At 45.6% G+C, this 20,144-nt stretch overlaps 1 protein-coding gene and 1 long non-coding RNA gene across 5 annotated transcripts in view; both read right to left on the bottom strand.

Annotated features, from left to right (window-relative positions):
- Window positions 1–7,708, bottom strand: part of LOC116564785 — a 14,730-nt gene extending 7,022 nt beyond the window's left edge. The window contains exons 1-2 of the long non-coding RNA XR_004275097.1: window positions 6,279–7,708; window positions 3,398–3,401 (exon numbers count right to left, since the gene is read on the bottom strand). This is a non-coding gene — a long non-coding RNA (uncharacterized LOC116564785). The remainder of the gene's footprint in view (window positions 1–3,397; window positions 3,402–6,278) is intronic.
- POMGNT2 (protein O-linked mannose N-acetylglucosaminyltransferase 2 (beta 1,4-)) overlaps window positions 1–20,144 on the bottom strand; it is a 23,685-nt gene extending 3,541 nt beyond the window's left edge. Inside the window, exons 1-2 of one of the 4 annotated variants that reach the window (XM_032298120.1) lie at window positions 19,913–20,098; window positions 4,366–4,621 (exon numbers count right to left, since the gene is read on the bottom strand). The gene's annotated coding sequence lies outside the window, so the exon portion shown is untranslated. Of the gene's footprint in view, window positions 1–4,365; window positions 5,428–15,579; window positions 15,738–19,912 lie in introns of those variants that run through there. The other 3 variants (XM_032298118.1, XM_032298121.1, XM_032298119.1) reach the window with 3 other exon arrangements.

The raw sequence follows: 20,144 nt of genomic DNA, 5'->3' as shown, positions 1-20,144 counted from the left end.
CCTGCAATAGAAAAAATCAAAGTCCAATCATGCCCAGAAAGAGAAGCTATCTTCAGCTAGGTTCTCTAAGAAGCAGAGTCAAGGGCAAGGATTTGAATCCATACATTTTGAGAAATTATCCTATGAAACACTTGTAGGAGAAAGGGAAAGTGAGACAGAGAAGGGACCAAAGCCAATACATACAGGGCACATTGATGAACAGCTAATGCCATGCATGGTCTTCCTCCCATGATCATATGCTGAGTATAGTATGGAAGCTGGGATGTCTGTCTGTCAACTCCTGTCGGGCATTACTTAGTTGAAGGCCATTCCTGGAGGCATGAGATCTCTTCTGGCCTACTCTTATCCAAAGGTTGGGCCCACATATATGAATATATACTCCCAAATTTCAGGAAATGAGAATTACCCTGACCAGGTAGAATACACTCTAGCTTCCCCCTGCCACCTTTTTTTTCTAGTACACTCTTATTCTAAGGTAATTAAAAAAAAAAAAAAAAAAAGCTGCCCATAATCATCTTAATTAAGTTTCCAACCTACTAATGAGGTTGGCAACTTGCTATTTAAAAAATACTAGTCTACTCCAGATATTCTCAAGCCTGGTTGATTACTGGAATCCTCCAGAGTACTTGCTAAATAAAAATCCCTGTTCCCAGGCAGCAGTCTTGGAAGTTGATTCAGTAGGTCTGGAGTATGGCTCAGCCATCTGCATTATTTGTTTCTTTTTTTTCCTGCCTTCTTGTGAATTACCTGAATTTCACTTTGATTTAGCAGTAGTGTTTTTGAGTATATCTCTTGGTATAGATATTCTAGTGGTTGCTTTAGGCATCATACTATCACTGTCTACTGGTACTGACATTTTACCTTTTGAATAAATGTAGAAACTTTACCTCCACCTAGGTTCCTTTACAATATAGTTGTCTTATGTATTTCCTCTACATATAATGAGACCCACATCAGACAGTAATTTTGGCTTCAACTGTCGAGTATGATTTCCTCATGAGGGAAAGGATCATCTATTATATTCACCCATATTTTTACTCTATGTTCGTTCCTCATTCCTGATGTTCCAGGTTTCCTTCCATTCCTCTATCCCTTCTTTGAAGAACTGTTTGTTCGCCATTCTTTTAGGGTTGGACCTCCTGACAACAAATTCTCTTAGTTTTCCTTCATGTCAAAATGTCTGATTTTAGCTTCATTCCTAAAGGATATTTTCACTGGGTATAGAATTTGGAGTACAGATTTTCCTTCTTTCCGTATGTGAAAAATGAGCGGTCACACCTCCTCTGGCCCCTGTGACTACTGATGAGGAACTGCCACCCTTCAAATTGTTTTTCCCCTGGAGGTAATGCATTGTCTCCTGCTGCTCTTAAGATGCTGTTGAGTTTTTTGAAGTTCGACTCTGAGGTGCCTTGGCATGGGTTTCTTTGGTTTTATCCTCCTTGGGGTTTGCTCAGATTCTTCAATCTGTAGGCTCATGCCTTCCTCCAAATGTGGGAAATAGCTATTATTTATTTGAAAACTTTTTCAGCCCCACACTACTCTCCTAGGACTCCAATTACACCAATGCTAGATTTTTTTTTAAATTGTATTGTCCCACAGGTCTCTGAAGCTCTGTTAATTTTTTTCCAGTATTTTTTCTCACTGTTGTTCAGACTGGATGATTTCTATCATTCTGGCTTCATGTTCACTGATTCTTCCTCTGTCCGCTCCGTTCTTGATTGAGCCCATCCAGTAATTTAAAAATTTTGCTTACTCTATTTTTCCTATCTAAAACTTCCATTCAGTTCTTTATAACTTCTTTTTTTGCTGAAATTTATCCTGGAAATTTCAGTTATATTATGATACTCTGGATCTTACTTAAATTTTCAATTTTAGTAGCTTCTGCTAAAACTGTGCTGGCAGAGGAAAGGAGAGCACTGACTCTTTATTGCTGGGTGAAGGTGGACGTCCAGGCTCTCTACTCAGCCTCCACCAACACCATCGTGGCCGGGAGGGTGGGGGATACTCAGCACACAGTGTGTGTGTGTAGGTCAAAACCCAGGTTCTGCAGTTGGGCTCCACTAACACCCTGGGGTGTGGATGGAAGTCTAGGCTCCAAGGGGACTATGGTGGTGAAGGACATACGTTACTACTAGGCCCTGGTGGTGAAAGTCTAGGCTTTCCATCAAGTGGGGAGGGTGTGGGGCAGCCAGTTACCACTAGGCAAAGGAGGAAGTCTAGGCTATCTGATATGATTTGGCTCTGTGTCCCCACCCAAATCTCATCTTGTATCTCCCATAATTCCCACATGTTGTGGGAGGGACCTGGTGGGAGATGACTGAATCATGGGTTGGGGGGTTCTTTCCCATGCTGTTCTCATGATAGTGAATGGGTCTCACTAGATCTGATAGTTTTAAAAACAGGAATTTCTCTGCACAAGCTCTCTCTTTGCCTGCTGCCATTTATGTAAGATGTGGCTTGCTCCTTCTTGCCCTCCACCATGATTGTGAGGCCTCCCGAGCCCTGTGGAATTGCAAGTCCAATAATCCTTTCTTTTGTGAATTGCCCAGTCTCGGGTATGTCTTTATCAGCAGCATGAAAACAGACTAATACACTATCCATTTGGCCTTTAGTAAAACTGAGGGGTGGAGGGGGAGGCAATTTTCTCTGGTGTTTTGCAGAAATGGGGTATTTACAGAAAAAAAAATGTTTTGCTAGGAGGCTCCTCCTTTCAGTCCTTTGACAAAAGAGACGAAGCTTCCTTGGGGCTTTGTTTTGTTCTAGGCTCATTGGCATTCCTGGATTGGGGGCTTCTTTAGCTCCCAAGGTAGAATATATAGGAGGCAAGAAGAAAGCCCAGATAACTCACTATTATGTTGTTCTGTGAGTTCCAGGGTCCCTAGTTGGTCCGCTCTTTTCTCCACCTTTCAGTCTTCCAGTGTTTTATATATAATGTCCAGTGTTTTTAGCTATATTAGTAAGAGAAATTGGGATAAATTTGTCTACTTCATTTTGACCAAAACCTGAGGTATCCCTGGCATCTGTTGTTGTTGTTGTTTTTTTAACCAAGCCCCTAGGTGATTCTGGGTTACAAACAGATTTGAGGAAAACCAAGTAGCTCTTAACCAAAGAAGCAGTCCATGAATCTCATTACCACTTGTAAGTTTAAAAGCTTGGAAATGTTTTCCTATTTCTTTTGTATATAAATGAGAGTAGGCTCAATGTTATCCTTATAATCACATCACCATCACTCAGTTGCTTTCTGATATATCTTGAGTCAGGAAGATGAGGATCACTGTTTAGCTGGTACAAGAACCCACAAACCCACTGCCTAAGCTGTGGGCAGCAGGGAGCAGACTACGTGTTAGTTATGCCTTATTAATAGCAACAGCTGGTATGAGTTACTATTCCGCTTTACTTCACTACAAAATATCTTTTGGGTTTCAACAACACCCATATGCCCATAGGAGTATGCTATACATGTCAATCTTCCCTATCACGTATTATATGGGAAAGACAAGGGGCCAAATGTTCCAGCCAGAACCCTGCAGAACTTCAGATCAGGTCTGTCACTTTGCTGTGGGACACTGGACATGTCGCTATGCCTCTCTGGCTCCTGGGTGCCTGGATGATCAGGATAAAGCATCATGCTGACCTTAGCTTCTCACCTGCTTAGCAATCAACTGTGAAGCAGGATGCCAGCAATAAATATAAGCACAGCTAAGCCAGGATACAAAGGAGTGGCTTCATTTTTTTGTTCTCAGAAGAAAGAAAGGAGAGGTGACTCCCAGTCAGGCAATCATGTCTACCCAGAACCTCAGACGATGGCCTTATTTGGCAAAAGACTCTTTGCACAGGCAATTAGATAAAAATCTTGAAATGAGATCATAATGGATGAGGATGGGTCATAAATCCATTGTGACTACCCTTAAAAGAAACAGAAAAGACACACAGAGAAACAGAAGGTCATGTGAAGATGAAGACAGAGACTGGCGTGATGCAGTTATAAGCCAAAGAACCAGCCTGGATGACCAAAACCATTAGAAGCAAAATAGACGTGAGGAAGGATTCTCCCCTAGAGCCTTCAGAGGGAGCATGGCCTGCTGACACCTCAATCTTGGACTTCTAGCTTTCAGAACTGGGAGACAATAAATCTCTTTCATTTTAAGCCACCAAATGTGTGGTAATTTGTTGCAGCAGCTCTAGAAAACTAATACAGGGACCATAAGAATTCATTTGAAAAAGGGGTTCTGTGCTCTTAAGAAGGAATTCCATTGCTACAAAGCTTAACAACTACAAAGTAAGTCCTCATTTCACCCATAGAAGCAATTTGCCCAACATCACACAGCAAATCAGGATTAAGAATGGAAGTGTTCTAAAACACACCTGCTGTAGTGTTGCCTCCCAGTGGGATGACTGGTGAGGTCAGCAGGTCACCAGCAGGCCTGGCTGTGCAGCTTCTGTTTCTCATGAAGTTAGGTCGCTGCCTTGCCATCCACCTGCCTGGTTCCATCCAGGGCGTGGGCCAGTCTGATGTGGATGAGCTGCTCGAACCCTCTTGAGGGGTGGACTGGATCCAGGATAGTCAGAACACCTCAGTCTCGGGAAGCTGACTCCCTAGTTGACTTGTGGGTTTGCTCTTCTGCAGACAATTTTAAAGGTATCACTGATCCATCAGTAGCTATCACATCGTCTCCCAAACCAGCCTGGCTCTGAGCTTCCAGTGCACTACTGGTTGCAGGTAGACCCCAGAAAAGGATATGCACTGTCTGGGTAAGTTCGAGGATAAAAAGACAGAAGACTCAGGCTCAAACCCCAGCTCCTCAACCTGCTGTATGTCTTTTCTGAACTCAGCTCTTGATCAGCGAAAGTGGGGGTACAACACCCACTTTATAGGACTGTGGAGGTCAGAAATGATGTATTAGTTGAATTTCATGAATGGTGATACTCAAACCACTTTTCACGTATAAAAACCACAGTTTCATTCCATCAGGCTCAGCCTAACAGGTGCAGTGTATAGCAGAGAGGAAAAGAAAAAGGTTTTAAGGCACCAGATGGTTAATAAAGGGCCACTGGGATATAGACAAAACATTGGCATTTTAAAACATTTTAGACACACTTGGCCGCCTTTATCTGACTCAAAGCAAAAACAGATCAGTACTGAGGCAGGAATTGTCACTTTTCATCACAGTCATTTCAAACAAAGGATCTTAAAAGCTAAGCAGGGGAAGGTTCCTTCCAAGGAAGATGGAGACATACCAGACAGTGAACGCTGTCACTGTGTCATCGGTAGCACCTTGGACCTGGTTAGTCACCAACCCTTTGCTTCTTGGGTGTCCAGGTCAAGTGCACTGAGAGATGATGTAACGGATCGTGTTGCTTCCCCCAGCATCCACTGCCCTCTTCCTCCTCTTAACAACATCCCCAGTGTGTCCAGAGAGCCACCCTCCAGCTCTGTGTCTGCCTTCTTAGCTGTGTTTTAATAGCACCTCCAGTCAGCCCTGTTCATCTCTAGGGGAGTGTCTCTGTAAGTCTAGAAACCCTGAAGCTAAGAAAGCTAATTAAACTCAGTGTTTCCTCAGTCTTTTCCAACCCACACACCCACTGATAATAAAGAGATTGTCTCTCATGCCCCAAACTGACTGGTAAAGTTCAGCATCCTCTTCTCCCTCATTCATAAGACTCTCTTCTGCAACATCTGCCCCTCAAGACCAGTGGATTCCATCAACCTTTACTTTCTGAAGTTGGTATTTTATATCAACATCTATTCTATATTTTACTTTTCAATGTAAAATTGTATCACTGCATATGCTCTTTCAAATAGGCATGCCCCCAACTGGACATTCTCCATACCACCCCACCAGGTAAGAACTACTGTGCTGAACCACATTAAGGTGCTGATATGACCATTTTTGATCAGTGTCTCATGGTCCTGCCATAGAAACCAGCTATCCTTTCCACCACCATGGTATGGACAGTTCTTCTCAAGAGAAAATGAACACCTGTGTGCCCAGTGAAACACATCCTCAGCTGGAGTTCTGACATGTGCTCTCTAGGAGGAAAGAGGAGAAGCCAGGAGCTAGAAAGAGACCAGGAAGAGAGACAGTTCATTGATATTTGAGGTTAGGAGAAGGAAAAAAAAAAAGGACAAAATCAGAAAAAGGACAAAAAGGTTTAAGAAGAGAATGGAAAGACAGGGAGGAGAGACTGTCTCACCACGGGATGGAAGGGAGACCACCCTGAGGTCCTCAGCTCTGATCTAGGCCAGGGAACTGAAGAGGAACTCACACCTGGATGACAAGAGGAAGGCGTCAGGGAGGAACACGAGCAGGAAGAACAGTGGGAATATTTGTGAGTTTATACACTAAAGGAATGACTGGACTGCCATTTGCAAGAAGAACTATGTCAAACGCAGTTTAAACACTTGTTGTACACACAAAATATCAAGGTGCTAATTTCAGACACTGATTCTCTGCAAAGTATTTAGTGATAATTGTCATAGCTAAGGAAATGGCTGGAATTACAGACATCCCAAGTTCAGTTCACCAAGAGGGCCTGGAAACAATAACAGTGCCGTAACAATCAGTATACCCAGTACCTAGACCTCAGTTTCTAAAAATCCTTCTCTACAAAAATGAACCAGAGCTCCTTCGAGAAACAGTTTATTCCAGGGCTAGGGCAGGGAAAGTACGAGATGAGCTTGGAACATTTTGTAAAACTATTTTTAAAAAAATGATAGGGAGACAGTGAAACGGCACAGGAGTTAGCATGAAAGCTCCCAACAGCTAAATCTTGGACAATTTTGGTACCAAAATTAAAAAGTAATAGTAATGAACTATAACCCATAGAATAAAATATCCATGAGTCAATATTGAGATGAATAAATAGGAGAGAAGGGACAGATCTTCCTTAGAGAAATCCAATTTAAAAATGTAGAAGCAATCATGGAAATAGAAGATCACCATTTGGCAAACATCACAGTAATAACTTGCAGGCAAGATCTGCTGATAGGTGCTAAAATTAGCGGGTGAAAAGTATAATGAGAGGATATTTGCATAGTCTCAAAGTATCTCCCCAGGAAGTGCATATTAATTACAAAAGTAAAAATAGAAACTACAGTAGAGAAGCCTGGCAGACATGCCCTGAACCAAGTAATCAAAATTAACATCACCTGTAATAACATATTGACGTCACGCACCTCTTTATATGAAGCACTGGGACAAGAACACACTTCTGTGGTTTCCTTACCCAAAATGTGTAACTTCAATCTATATTTCTAAATGGGGATCCTTGGTTCTAGCTGCAGTTCTAACTCTGAATAAGGTATGTAGGTTAGATAATAGAGAAAACCTTAAACCCAAATTGAGGGATATTCTACAAAATACCTGGCCATTACTTATGGAGCTAAGGTCATAAAAGACAAAGGAAGATGGAGGAGCTGCCCCAGATTGGAGGAGACTAAGGAGACACAGCAACTTAATGCAGTGTGGGATTCTGGTTTGCATCCTGGACCCGAAAAGGAACATTAGTGGGACAGTAGGCAGAATTTGAATAAGGTCTGTGGCTTAATGTGTTCTGTGAATTTCTTGGTTTTGATCATTATACTGTGCTCTGTAAGATGTTGATATTAGGGGAAATGGGAAGAAATGGTTTATGTAACTTTTCTGTAAGTCTGTAATTTATTCAAAATAAAGTTATTTATTTTTAAAATAAATTAAATAACTTAAGAAACATGAGTCTTTTTTTTTTAAATTAGATAAGAAACATGAGTCTTTCCTTTTTTTTTTTTTTTTTTTTTTTTTTGAGACAGGGTCTCACTGTTGCCTTGCCCAGGTTGGAGTACAGTGGCACGATATCAGCTCACTGCAACCTCAAATTCCTGGGCTCAGGTGATCCTCCCACCTCAGCCTCCCAAGTAGCTAGCAGTATGGGCACGGGCCACCAGCCTGGCTAATTTTAAATTTTTTGTAGAGAAAGGAGTCTGGCCATGTTGCCCAGGCTGGTACTGAACTTCTGCCTCAACCTCCCAAAATGTTGGAATTATAGGCATGAACCACCACACCCAGCTAAGAACATGAGTCTTTATAAATGTGACATGTAAAAGGACATGAATGCAGTTTGCTCTAAAATCCTCCAGCGAACAACGCAAGCAGACAGACAGAACCGGACAGTAGGATACTGATCACTGTGGAAGATGATGGGGTTCTTTATCTGTTTGTATTATTTTGTGTTTGCTTGACATAATAAATAAGTTAAAAAGGAAACAATAGAGAATTAAAGAAATCACCATTTATAAAATAACAAGAACATTCGGAAGAGAAAACAAGAAATAAATTAAAATTCAGAAAAAACAAAACTAGTCCCTCTCTGGAGAGATGGGAGGCAGATGCATAGCCTATGAGCTGATACACAGTTTGCCCTGATCAAAGAATAGCTTCCAACAGAAGCTAAAGCCGAAACAGACAAACCCAGGGAATATCAGATAGCAAGACCCTCACAGAGATGAGGAAAGACTCACCCCCAACACGAGAAGTTGAGCATCTCAGCCCCAGGTATTCACCATCTCTCTAGTGATCATTCTGCCACCTGCCCCTCTCTTAGGCAGGTTTGGCAGCAGGTGGGAATATGGGGCAGTGGCCACAGGCAGATGTCTAGGGTCCACATCTGGACCTGGCTGGCTGTATATGCAGTGGCCAATCCCAGCGAAGCACTGAAATCAAGGCATTAGAGCAAAGCTCATAAACCAGGAAACATAGGGTGAGAGCCTTTTGGGGTAAATTGGCAACTAAACAGAGACCACCCTTCGAGACTAGGGGACAAGGGGGCTGCTTCTAATTAGCTGCTAAGTCCTCTTAGCCTCCCAATCCCTAACCCCTCCCAACCCCCATCTTCCTATCCCCACTCTCAGGCCCTACCAGAATAGTGTTGATGGAAGGCAGGACAGACTGGCCTGCATGGACTTGCACTGGGTATTTCAGGTTTCAGAGTTACCCTTCTGGGAGAAAATGGGAAGAGAGGTTTGCTGGAGACCGACAGAGCAACATATTGCTAGAAACAGCATGGTGGTTAACGCATAAGTCCTGGAGTTCTGATTGCCTGGGGGTGTCTACCACCTTTACCACTTATGAGCAGACAACCTACACCACTGTCTGGTGAATACACCACTCCCATACCCCCCAGGCAGGTTAGCTTTGAGACATGTTCTACACTGGTTCCCGGGCTTCCCCTATGGGATTAAGTCCCAGCTGTCCACAATGGTAACAAGCGTGATGCACACCCTTTTTGGCTGCCTTCCCTTCCCTTTCTCACTTTCCCACTCCCCATTCATGTTTACATGTCTATTGGGACAGAACAGAAATCATCTACTTGCTACTGAATCCTTGTCTCAGGGAGACCTTTTTTTTTTTTTTTTTTTTTTTTTTTTAAATAACAGATCTAGCCCTGAATCCAGAGGGGAACCTTAATAAACATAGATATTACTGAATTTTGTCACTGTGGAGACATGGAAAGCTACCCTTGCACTTCTACCTACTGTGAAGTAGGTAGCCCAAGTATAGCAGGAGGAAGCCAACAAGTACTTGGAAAGTCAGTGGTCACTGCAAAACACTGTCAGTCTGTTTCCCACATGCCTGGGGCACCTGCCCCTCCTCCCAACAGCCTGTGTTAGCCAGCCAAACTGAGGGATCATGCAAAATCTTCAGGAAGGCTTTCAAAAGATAACAGATGGAGGCAAGGAGTACATTAATCGGATCTCCAGCCCTAAAGAAGATAAAGAGGCCTTTCCCCATCACCACATCGAAATGTTCCTGGATAATAAACACATAATTCTCTAGGAGGCAAATTCACAATGGTGAAGAATAACTGGGCTAAGTTGCTTACTGCGCAACAGACCCAGTGATTTCCCCTTTCTCCAGGCCAATTTCACTGCTGTGGGGCCACAGCAGCCTGGAGAGGCTGCCAGTCTCACTGACAACGGAACAGCAGCAGGGAGGCAAGGGGAATGAGAGAGCCCAGGGGGCCGTCCTTGGCCTTGGAGACTGAAGAGACTTGGAGCTAAGCCGCTGTCTTCCACAGAACTTCAGCCTGGTCTGACTAGTGCTGTCTGCTTGGTCCTAATGGCTAATTGTTCAGGACAGCTCTGTGCACCGACAGCCTCTCCCAGGCACTGGTGAGAAGGGGTAACTACTCTTTCAGGCCTCCATGCCCCACTTCATCTATCTCCTGGCTCTGCTGAAATGGGCAGGGGCCAGGATCCCAGCATCGCAAGAAATCTGAATGTGCAGTGATGAGGAACTCCCTCTCAGTCCTAAGCAGCCCACCCTCCTTTATGCACTTACCCTAAGAACACAAAAGCAGGGCTGGAATGTGCCTCTCCCACACCTGCTATCTTTAAACCTGTCTCCCAGTGAACCCCCTTGTGAGCAGTCACACAGACTCACCCTGTCTGCAGTCAGATCTGGCTGGCACCCCAGACCTGTTGAGCTCCTGCTACGCTATGCTATGTGCTATGCTAGGTCCCTCACATGCACACACAACCTCGCTAAATCCTTCCTTACCCCTGCTCAGCAGGGTGGTACACTGTCTCCATTTTCCAACCAGAGAAAGGCTCAATGGCTGAGCCATGTGTTGACAGTCCAGGATTTAACCCCAAGCATCTCTACCTGTGCTGCTTCTCAGAGACAAGGGCCGCCCAGACAGAGTCTTGTCATGAGGAGATAAGAGGTGGCACTTAAGAGGTACAGGCCACCTAGGATAATACATTTGGTCTCTTCTTAGTGTCTTTCTGAAAACTGAGGCTGATTCTTTAGGATGCACAGGTGGGCATGAAGGCCCGATGGTCACTGATAAGCAAAGGACCCCACCACCCTCTGGACTTACAGAGCCTCCAACAAGATGGGATCTGTATAAGACAGATGGTCTTTGACATGAGCCATTCCACACAGAGAAAAAGAAAACAAATCAGCCCTTTTCCTGCTTGGGCAAGGACATGACAGGTGCCCTAATAAAGGGTCCTCCAACCTTACCCCTGCTCCAAGCCAGGACAGCCGCTTGCTTCAGTGCTTCCCGCTGTCTCGCCCTAAAGTGTCCCACTATGTACTCACCCCAAACCTATGAAGTACCATTATTCCCTATTTTTAGACGGGGAACCAGAAGTTGGGGAGGTTCCATGATTTGCCCCAGGCTACAACAGGTGTGAAGCTTAGATCTTAATCCAGTGTGCTTGGACTCTAAAGACTGCGTTGAAAACCACCCTCAAGATACAAAAGACTCAGTCTTTATTAAAGTGGGGCAAGGGGCAGAGAAGAGAAACACCTCAGGCATTCAGAGGACTCAATCAGGGAGGATTGAGCTCAAATAAGGGCACACACATCCCACCGTGCTTTGCAGCCCAGTCCCTTCCTGGACCCATGACAATGACCAAAGAATGCCTCTGGATGACCAGCTGAGAGTCATCAGGCTACAGGGCAGGGAGAAGGGAAGATGAGTGAATGCTGGGTAGATGTGATCACAGTGCTCAGTGGCGAAATTCTTGAAGGAGACAAAAAAGCTTCAAAGGGAACCTGACAACCTTGATCTTTATTTGTTTCCTTTCCTTTAGAAAAGCAGAAGAAATCAAACTAGGAAAAACTGCGTCTTCCCATTTGTCCTCTTACTCACACCCTCTTACTCAGCCCCTCCACTGCTCTGGGACCAGGAGCTGATTCCTATGCTGTACCTCCTGTCCCATCCTGCTACCAAGGATCCAGTCAGCACCTAAAACTGATTCCCAGATTACCAACACCTATTAAATATGAACCCACCCTTACCTTGAAACACACTCAAAACCACCAGCCTCCAACACTTTATGTTCCAGCCAGTGTACTGAACACTGTATGTATATTTTCTCATTCAATCTTCAAACCAATATTAAGAGGCCAACACTATTTCTATTACCCCATTTTATAGATTGGGACACAGAGGCTGGGAGAGGCTAAGTAAATGTGTCCAAGTTCCTTAGCGTGTACAGAATGAAGGCAGGATTTGATGATGGATTCTAAGCACTGTCTCATGCTAACAGCCCAGGCATCATTTGGACCTCACCTTCTCAGCATTCCAGGACCACATAGACGAGGGTGGGTACTCCAACACCAGCATGTTTATCTGCCTCTGCCTCCTCTGTGTTGGGCACCAAATTTAGAGCCCAACTGGAGTGGGGACAAAGAGCTTAGTGGCTCAGCCAGGACAAAGCATGATAAAACAAAAATTTTTTCAAAAGAAAGAGAAAAAAGAAATCAACAAGAGATTAAAAATATGCCTAGGAAAATCCCTTTACAAACTGAGGCAGACAGGAGGAAGCCACCAATTCACTCCGCCAAACCACTTTACTAAGCTCCCAAGAGGAGCTAAATGTTATCAGATTCCCAGACTTCATGAATCCTCCTTTCTAGGATCCCAGCTGTTCTGAGCATCAGAGGATGGCGTCAATATTGCTGTCACGCTTGCAGACCCCAGTAACAGCTGGGAAGCTGGTGTAGGGCCACTTGCCTGTGGGGGGGGTCACCATGTGAGGCTAGTCATTGGTGCTGGGTACAGAGTGTACTTCTGGGGTCCTGGCCAGCCCCAGACATGGGCACAGAAAAGCCCATAAAGGCCTTGAAGTTTGATAAGGAGTAAAAGCCCTAGGAATTCTGGGCCCAGAGTAGGAGGTGAACACTCACATGCCTGCTAGGGCCGGAGCCAATGGAGAAAGTAAAGCCGTGGGTGGGCTGTGTGACCTGGTGACTGAACACCAAATGCTAGTTGATGAGGGAATGGTGGGAAACCAGCCTGGTAGGACTTATCTGTATCAGTCTGGTTGGGCTGCCATAACAAAATACCAGACTGGGTGCCTTAAACGACAGAATTTTCTCACAGTTCTGTCAGGGTTGGTTTCTGGTGAGGCCTCTCTTCCTGACTCGTAGATGGCCTCTTCTCCGTGTAGGGTGAAGGGAAGAGATGGGCAGGTGAATGGGGAGAAAGGGAAGCAGAGAGGAAGTGGGGGGAAGGGGGTGGGGAGAGAGAGAGAGAAACACTCTCATCTTTTTCCCTCTTATTATAAGGACACCACCAGTTCTATCAGATTAGGGTCCCAACCTTATGACCTCATTTAAGCTTCATTATTAGGACGACCTATCTCTAAATACAATCATAATGGAGGTTAGGGCTTCAAAATATAAATTTGGGAGGAACACAATTGAGTCCATAGCAATACTCTTCTGTTTACCTAGAGAAGCAAGAAGTCCATTTAAAGTGTGAAATGTCCTAATTTGTAACTTCTGGCACTTATTCAAATTGAGTGAAGACAATATGCACCAAGGGCTGGTGCTGCTGGCCTCACTGCTGCCTGGTAAAAACAGACGCTTGTTTGCAAGCTCTGGTCTAAAGCAAATCCCCTGTCCTGCTGGTCTCACCATGGCCTGTGCCAGGGTTCCCAGTTGCATGACTGCCAGAACCAGCTGCTCACTGATCACTCCTCCATGAGAAGGGTTACAGAGGTGGAGGGACCAGACAGCCAGCACCTGTCAGACCCAGGCTGCAGAAGATCAGGCAGGGCCCAGGCCAGGAAGGGGTCAGCAACAGCATTGAAGGTTTTATATTACTTTTACAGCAATTTGACTTTTAAGGATTGTTCACACTTCCAATTGAAAATTACAGAATCCTTATTTTGTCACTGAAAAACATGTTTGTCCTAAATGCAGCCTGAAGTACTAGTGCTGGATTGTGGAAGCTTTCAGTCCTATATTACTGTGTTGTCTTACGTGTTGTGAATCAGCAAGGAGTAAACATGTTTCACTAACTCAAGCTTATCCTGAGAATGATCTCTTTCTCTCTCCTTTTTTTTTTTGGTTGTCAGTAGTACATGGAACTGGTATTAATAACATAAGGCTTACATTTGCTCCTAAATATTAACCTAATACTATTGATAAATTCAGGCATTTATAGATCAGGTTTTCTGACCAAGGTATTTACGCTTTGGCAAAATCTTGGCAGCCTCTGAGTGGTTCTTGTAAAACTTAACAAGTTTAAATATTAAGGCATATTTAACATCTAATCGTTCACATTCTTAGATTAAAACTTTCACATGGGTCATATCTTCTTGCTTTAGAATAAACAGCAAAGCAAAGTCAAAGCTGGAGACATTAATCTACTGTCAATAGCTGATGACTGTGACTAATTGCCTTATCAACAGAAAAGGAATCCGTTCAAACGAGGAAAAAACTCCAACAGAATTCAAGTTTGTACTACTTTGGTGAGACAGGTGATGTTAGTGTAGATAAACCAAGGCTTGAGTGTGGGACAGGACATTCTGCCTTCCACCAGCTCATTTGCAACCCTTTCACCAGTTTTCAGCCTCCAAATAATGCAGAAACCTTTGCTTGCCACACAGCCTGCCATGTCATCTGGCTTTTGCTGAGCAGAAATGGGTCACTTGGAAGTGACATTTGCCTGTATTGGTCCTCTCTGGCATCACTGTGTACCAATGAGGTCATAAACAGGGACACAAACAGGGAACAGAACGGTGGGAACCTGTTTGTGCAGCTCACAGAGGTAACGCAGAACATGCCTACACCAGGTATTCTAAGTGGCACTGCAAAATCAGATGAAAACAATTCTTACAGGGAATTCTCAGACCTCAATGTGTACACAGATCCAGATGGACCCTCAGGCCCAATTTGAGAGGGTTGAACTGATCATGAGAGTCCAAAGACACCCACTACAGGAAGAAAAATAAAACATTCACAAAGAAACACGAGGAAATGTATACAACAGGAAATCATCCAGGGAAGCTGGCTGGAGGGTGAGTTTTTAGCAAGGTTTTGGAGGTGTTTCGGTGGTGGCGGAGGATAAGATGAGCATCTCTGTTATGTGTATACATGTCCCCATTACTCATGACTGCTACAAATCTGTCCACAGCAAGCATCACTGTCTAGTTCTCACATATGTCCAGCAAACCATGAGGCCTCCAAGCCATGGGCAGTGATGGTCAGGCCCAAAGCCACGTGCAGTTCAGTGGGCACTGCATACCCAGACAGGTAGAGTCCGGGGAGCCCAGACTGTGGGGCAGGCACAGAAGTGCCAGGGAAGGCAGGGGATAGAGCTGCCAGGAGAAATGGTTTCATCAGTGGAGCCCTATGGGCTCAGGTGGCTACTTGCAAAGCCTTCTGCAGGGTGACGCTTTATGGTGGCCAGGTCACTAGTGGTCCCTGCCAGACACCCACATCAGCAAGTAGAAGGAGGCGACAGGATTAGGCTGAGTTTTTCTTTGGTCTCATTACCACCGTGTCACCCTCAATTCCTTGCTTTCCTATTATCATAGCTAACATCCACTGGCCAATCACTAGGTGCCAGGCTCTTCACTTTGCAATGATGATATTTATTTTAAAGATGGTAAAATCAAAGCTCAGAGAGGTTAGAAAGCCAAGTTTACACAGGAAGCAATGATAAGACTAACCCAGGTAGGCTGGCTACAGGGTCTGCGATCTTCTTTTCATCTGGAAATAATTTCAAACTTACAAAAAAGTTGCATGTATAGGACAAACTCTTACCCAGATTCACCAACTGCTAATCTGATACTCCTACCCAGATTCACCAACTGCTAATTTGACAATCTTTGTTTTACCATACTCTCTCTATACAGTCAGCCCTCTGTACCTGCAGGTTCTGCATATGTAGATTCAACCAATGGTGGATTAAAAATATTCAAAAAAAATTAAAAATACGATAAAAACAGTATCATTGAAAAACAATATAGTATAACAACTATTTACATAGCATTTACATTGTATTACGTACTATAAAGAATTTAGAGATGATTTAAAGTAGACAGGTGGCTTGTACAGGTTATATGCAAATATGACGCCATTTTATAACAGGGACTTGAGCATCCTTGGATTTTGGTATCTGTAGGGGGTCCTGGAACAAGTCTGCCTGAGGAGGGTAACTGTATACAAATTCTCTTTCTTTTCTGAATCATTTTGCTAAGATGATACGCAAACCTAAGCTCTGGGGCAGACTGAGAAGCCTGCCAGACTCTAAGCCCCCTTTTGAGACAAGTTGCCCAACCCACTCCTTCCCACTCCTTCCCACACTTGTGGTGTGGGAGTGGCAAGAAACAAGTCCAGGTCTCCTAGCCACAGCTAAATGGACTAACAATGGAGCCTGGGTCTAAAGCAGCCACCAGTGGGGGACAAGGAGATGGCCATACCTGCAGGCCAGCAGGGAGGAGGCAGGTCCCCTGAGAAAGGAGCCCCTGAACAGACTAAAGTTGGACAGCTTCTCCAGTTCCTTACAATGGCTACTGTGTGACTCACTTGGAAGCTCTGGAACCCAGCATGACTGTGGCAACTCCAGAAGCCACTCCAGGATATGCCATGATTCCTGCCACAAACCTCCACTGTCAAAGGACCCCGAGGTGTGTTTCATCACTGGGCAATACAGCAGACCAGGTCCCCAACCCCTGCCTGAGGCTTGGCTCAGGGCTGAGGAGCAACTACACAACAAAGAAGGGGCCCTCTCTTAGCCTTTTCAAAATGGAGAAAATGGAATTTGTAGCATAAGATTGTGCCAATGGCTGTCACCACTGGCAGAGTGAAAGATCTGATTCTCTTATAGGTGCTGGAGTATGTACCAGTGAGGACATGGGAAGCCAGAGAAAACAAAAGTATTGATCCTTGCCCACGCTAGCTAAGAAAAAGAGGATGTTGGCCTCTGGGTAGGGGATACAGATGAATGTTCTCATCATCTTACTTTACTGAGCACCTACTATGCAAGAGATGCTGTTTTAAGCCCTTTTCTGGCCCTATTTCATTTAAGCCTCACCCTCCAAAGCAGTACCAGTATAATCCCCACTTTCTTTTAACATGAGAAAACCAAGTTTTAGTGGGGTTAAGTACCTTGCTTAAGGTCTTAAAGATCAAGAAGGGGAACCAGGATTTGAACCTGTCTCTCACTGCAGAGGTTTTGTTCTTAAGTACTGTGCTCATCTGTCATCAGACTTGGAGTAACACTCGATAGCAGAGAAGCAGAGCAGACTGTAGAGCAGTGAGTTTTTATTAGTCAAGGGCAGAGCAGGTATGGTGGCCCTGGAAATGCAGAACCACAGGCCCTGGACTGTAACTTAGCAACCCAAGGATTCTTGCTGTAATTCCTCCCCACCCAGCCAGGCAGAGAGCACCTGGCTGTGGCAGGTGGTTTAAGGAGCTATGGTCATTCTCTCACCCTAAGGAGAATCTAGGTAATATACTAGGGTGATAATTATCCCATGTGCCCTGATGCTTTGCTAAGAGGGTTAAGCCACCAATTTAGAATTACAAAACCACTGCTTTTTAGAGCTACAAGAGTCCTTAGAGATGATTTCCTCCAACTCTTTATTACATAAAAGAGGTCTTGAGAGGCAGTGTGAGCTTTCACAGGCAGCCAGGATTAAAATGGCAGCATGCTGGCTCACAGTCCGGGGCTCCTTCTCCTCACATCCACAGCTTAAGGGCTGCTGTCCTTCGTAAAGCAGAGGTCGGGCCCAGAGAATTATGCAGCCCCAGAACACATCCCAGGAGCTAAACAGGGACATTTCTTCTCATACACAAGCTTCCCAGGTCCCACCCAGCCCTGCCATCCAGTGACAAGACCCTAAAGAGGCCACAGGGTTTGCCTGGGCTGCCTCTTCCTAATACCTCCTCCTGTGAATTCATTCAGGGACTGTCCCCTACAGCTTCACCATGCATCCAACACCAGCCAGAAAGAGAAAACACATAGCCAGGCTGCAGGGTCCTGCCTCTGACCCATGTGGTATGAGAAGACTCCCTGCTGCAACACTGGAGGCTGCCCCAGGTCATAACTGGACTTCAAGAATGCAAGAACAGCAAGGACGTTGGGCAACAGAGACGGAAAATTAAACAGCACCAGGTCTGGAGCTGGAGATTCCAGTATATGAGTTCCCATCCCTGTCACTTAGCAGCTATGTGACCTTAGGCCAATTCTTAACCTCTCCAAGCCTTCATTTCCTGGCTTGAAAAACACAATTATGCCTACTTCACAGTGTGGTTTTGTGAATTCAAAGAGACAGCATAGGCAAAGCACCATGCCTGACAATTATTTTTATATTATTATTATTAATCATAATAATGGTAAAACAGCTCCTGTTCAGTGGCTTTCACTCTCAGCCAGGCACAGTGCTAACTGCTTTACATGCATTATTTCAGTTATTTCCTACTACAAACCTGAAGTAAGTGCTATTAATTCACTTTCACATTTAGGGAAGTATGCTTAGAGGCTTTAAGTGAATTGCACAATGTCTCACAGTGATTAAGTGGAGGGGTTAGGGTTCAAAACCAAGGCTGACTCCAAAGCCCATGATGACAATTGCAGGTTCCGCCTTTTACATTCATTATTTCATCCAATTTAGGAAACCCTAGGAATCACCTGACTGATTGGCAGGTCCTGGGCAACGTATCCCACTGACAACCAAGCTGAGATTGACAAGTACCCTTGGGGAATGGGGGATTTGGTATTATAATTTTCTAGTTAGCACAATATTTACTAGAGGGCTTTGTTTACTGCTAAATATTTCCTAAAGCAAGGCTTAGGGCAAGAACTTGCCAACTAGCATGCTTACATGGCCACGGTGGGCCCAGCTACCGGCACCAAGTCCTTTCTGCTGAAGATCTCCCGCCTCTTCTCCTCCTTCAAGGGGCCGAAGGCTCAGTAAGGAATGTGCTGACCATCCCTGGGGATGAGGAGACCTATGTTCTTTCCTAGCTCTGCCACCATCTGAGACTGAGATTCCTCATCACTAATAGCAAAGGATGAGATGGAAGATCTGCAAAATCCATGAGGGCCAGAGAGGGCAGCTAGTCCCAATAAAGATGAACTTGGACTCGGCGCACCTCTAACACTTTCTGTCGTTAGTCACTGCGACTGCTGATATTTGCTGCACACTCACTGTTAGACATACTGGGCTGAGCACTTGCCTGGCATTGCCTCATTTCATCCTCACTGCAACCTTGTGATAAAGGCACTGTACTTTTTCATCCCCACTTAACAGAGAAAAGAAACAGGCTCAGAGAGGATAAGTGACTTGCTCAAGCGCACACAGCTAGTTAGAGGAGAACCAGGATTTGAGGGCTGGGCACATATTGTAGTAAACATTTGGTGAATAAATCCTCCTCTATTTCTTAGCTACTAAGTCCTACCAAGTTCTCCCCAAAGCCCTGAAGTCATCCCTTTCCACGCGGAACCTTGTTTCTCCCAAGAGTAGGCTCTCAGTGTTGGCTGGCATAAAGTAAGTGGACACTGGTTGTTCTGAGCCTGGTGCAGGACTCCGGCCTCAGGGTCATATACTTCAGCAGAGGGTTCCCATCAGTCAGCAGGAGATAGGTTCTTACACACACATGTGGAGTCAGTTCACTGGGTTCCTTTGTCAGAGGCTACCCTAGCACTGCCAAGCAGGCCGTGGCAGGCTCTTACCACCGGACACACATGGCAGGTGCCCTACCGGCCCGTGCTCAGGGATCAGCCGCAGGCTTGCCCGGGTTCTGCCTTCAAAGGCAATTCGGGAGGCTCAAGCCCGCTGTGCGCACCTAGCGTGGCTGCCCACCACCCGCGCCAAATGCGCACCACCCATCACCTTCCAAAGCAAAAGGGCCTGAGAATCTTACGCTGAGGGCTCCAGCTGGCATGCCTGAGGGCGCTGCCCCGGCCCTCAGTCCCCAACCCTGAGGGTCCACCCCCACCCCGCCCACCTCCCGCGCCTCCCTCAGCTCGCTTCACACGTCACTCCTCCGCTCTGCAAACTCTCCCGGCTCCCGAAGGCGTCCTAGAACCTCCCCTTCTCCCCGGAGCCCGGCACTGCGTCGTCCCCTTCAGGGGGTCGGGGGTTCTGCCTCTCCACTCCAAGCCCCGAGCGCACGTATCTCACCTGAAGCCAGGGCTCCACGGGACTGAAGCCACCTCCGCCGACGCGTCCACGAGGCCCCACCGCGGCGCCGCTTTCCCACACCGCCACCGCCCCGGCGCCAGCTCCCGGCCCAGAAGGCCCAGGCAGCCGGCGCAGGCTTGGCCGCGCCGCCGGGTTCACAGCCACCGCAGCCTCCGGGCTTGCAGGTGTCTGCCGTGCGCTGGCCCGCAGGGCGAGCCAGGCAAGGAGACTG

Source organism: Sapajus apella, unplaced genomic scaffold (genome assembly GCF_009761245.1).
Source record: "Sapajus apella isolate SASKATOON/1434 unplaced genomic scaffold, GSC_monkey_1.0 scaffold38, whole genome shotgun sequence".
NCBI lineage: Eukaryota > Metazoa > Chordata > Mammalia > Primates > Cebidae > Sapajus > Sapajus apella.
Note: the sequence above shows the minus strand (reverse complement) of the source record. Positions and strands in the feature narration are given on the sequence as shown.